This window comes from Egretta garzetta, unplaced genomic scaffold (genome assembly GCF_000687185.1).
Source record: "Egretta garzetta isolate BGI_Z169 unplaced genomic scaffold, ASM68718v1 scaffold683, whole genome shotgun sequence".
Lineage (NCBI taxonomy): Eukaryota > Metazoa > Chordata > Aves > Pelecaniformes > Ardeidae > Egretta > Egretta garzetta.
The window spans coordinates 32,719-35,685 of record NW_009259045.1 but is presented as its reverse complement, the minus strand read 5'-3'; positions in this window follow the sequence as shown (position 1 = coordinate 35,685).

The following is a 2,967-nucleotide window of genomic DNA, read 5'->3' as shown; positions in this document are numbered from 1 at the left end:
GATGCTGAATCTATTTTCTTAGCAGTTGCTGTTAGATCTAATGTTAAACCCATACCTGTACAGGGATTTCCCCCTTCAGATCTAACTATTGCATAGTGAAAAAGCGAACTCGTTCGGTTTAGCCCCTCTTCTGTTGTGTGAATATCGGTATTTAGATACTTGGAAAACTGTTTGGTAGTATAGAACAACTAGTTTTGCAAAATGGTATTTGTTGCTGTATAAAAGCCCTAGAATTTCGATTTGACTTTGGTTTTTGTTTGTTTTACAAATGTATATTAAGAGCTGAAGGGGAATGAGAGGAATTGGTTTGGGGTTTTTAATTTTTCTTTTCATTCCAAGATATTTTGGATTGGGAGATGTGGAGAGAGAAATCGAGTGCATTTTATTTTTGCACTTTGAAATATTATGAAAAAGTTTCAGTTCCTTACCTGTGTGGAGTTTGGGGGTTGGGGTTTTTTGGTTTTTTTCTCTCTTTGCCTACATTATCTCCTCGCTGATGCAAGTGTCTAGTGCTGTTAAATCACCTGGGAAGAGTGCATTTGTCTAAAACGAGCAAGTGAAACTTCTCAAACGAAAGCTCAACCGCCTTTTGGGGAAGCCTGGACAACTTCCTTCTGGTGCTGGGGTGGCGTTCGCTTCAGCTGATGCTGGGGAAAAAAAATGGGGGGAATGGAAAGAGGGGCGGGAGTATTAAACTGCCTGGTCTAAAAGCTGTGTCAAAACCTTTTTGGATACCGCCGGGTCGGTAACAGCGGCTTGTAAATGGAAATTTCAGCACGATGGATAGGAGAGACTTAAAATAAGCCTTAGAGTAATTGGGGAGACTTATTTTAAGATTTGGAACTCGAAATAAAAACAAGTCTGCATGTGCTGTCTCACAAGCGTGGCCCCCGCAGCAGTGCTGGAGCACGGCCTGGGTTTGTTTCACGTAGAATAAACCCCCCGATGCCACCCTACGTGCCGGGGTAGAATTATCTCGAAGGCTCTGTAGGTGACCAGAAAACACCATGGCCATCGGGATTCAAAGCGGTTTTGACACTGTCTCGAAGGCTCTGTAGGTGACCAGAAAACACCGTGTGTCTCTGAGGCCATCGGGATTCAAAGCGGTTTTGACACCGGTGTTGATCTGTGGTTCTTGGAGTGTTGCAGGCAACTTGGAGGATGTATTTATTGCATTTGTGCTCCTGCAGAGGTTTAGAGAAGTGCACCGGGAAGAGATTTAAGCAGGATACGTGTGTTAAATGCCAGCAGAATGGCTTCCTCCTCTGTAGTCAAAACTGCGTATTCAGTTGAGTGTTGTTGGACTGTTGAGGTACCATGCTAGGTTTAGATAGTTGTTAAAACACTTGCTGCAGTCTTTCCAAACCTCCCCCTCCCCATCTGTATGTTCCCCTTCTTGCAGGAAAAAAAAAAAAAAAAGAAAACCCAACAAGCAAACAGAAAAGCTCAATTAGACAGAACATTCACCTAAGGGTGTCACGCCCGAAAGGTTAAACCGCGTGGGAATTGTGAAGGAGGGGGTTAGACACGCTTTTAAGAACAAATCTTTGGTTTATTTCTACTGCTGTCATGTTTGGGATTCCTGCCTCCGTAAGGGCTATCCGTTCTGCCGCAGAGCTGCCCGAAAGTCGCCCTCGCCGGCCCTCTCCCGGAAAAAGACCGTTTTACTTAAAGCTCCCTCAGAACAAGAGACTGAACGTGCTGCTCGACAGTCTGGCCCGTACGTCGGTATCAGGCAGGTGGAGTATCCGGCCTCGTGTCCCGTTCCCCGACCCTCCACTGCTTCGCTGCAAACTGCTGCATGAGCTGGTTTGACATTGCTCAGATGCTGCTTGCTTCCCCCCTCTCCTGGGGAGAGGGTTAGAGCAGCGTTGGTTCTTGCAAGCCATATAACCTTTCTTTGAGACGTTGCGACTACAAGATTTTATAATACAGTAATAATGAAAATGACTATTGTACTTAGATTTTAGCAACTTGTGAAATAAACCCCGGATTTTCATTTGAAACCCGTGTTGCGATTTGGGAGCTGTGTGGTTGTTGGTTTTTTTTTTTATTTTATTTTATTTTTTTTTTTTTTATAACCTCATTTATTCTCCATTTCACTTCTGAGCGCGAGCGAGGTTGCAGCCCTTTGCTCAGGAGCACGACAAGGGACCTGCTCAAACCTTTTATTTTTATAGCTCAGTCGACTCGGGCAGCTTTTCCAGCTCGTGGAAGGGGTGACTTTGCTGGTGTCTGTGCTCTGGGGATTCCTGCGAGCGGCATTCTGGCTGCCAGGGGGAGGGAGACTCCTGGTTAATCTGAAATCCAAGATACTTCGGGGTTGGGTTTGGTTTTTGTTTTTTCTATAGACCTTTTTATCACTGGTTTAGGGAACCGTGCATTTACCTCTGAATTCTCAGACCAAGTCATCATGTTTGTTTGCTTACTAAGGAAAAAAAAAAAAATTTACTAAAGTACAGTTGAGCGTGGGAAATGGGGGCCGTGGGCTGCGGAGGGGAGCGGGCTTAGGCAGGGCTCATCACAAACCCTGTTTGGCTCATTTGTCACTTTTTCCTTTTGGAAGGAGGGGGCACAGAAGGCATTTTTTTTAATTAAAAAAAAATATATATTAAAAAAATATATAAAAAATATGCAAAAGGACCTCAAGGAAGCGCTGTAGTGTTTGTCTGCTTCAGGCAGAGTGACGCTGTACATTGCCTGTAGTGAAATAACTTGCATCATGCTTTTTCAAATACAATGAGGGGGGAAAGCCAGAAGAATTTATCATCGTCTAACAGAGGAGTGTAACAGTAACGCTACGCCAGCGCAGGGTGGTTTTGTCACTCGTATTTATTGTGACTCTAAATCTTTGATAATAAAAAAAATTAAATAAATAAATTCCCACTAAAACCTGATCGTCCGAGTGGCCGAAGGCTCCGGGATCGGTGACCGAATGCTGGATTGGGGGGGGGGGGTAGACCCTGG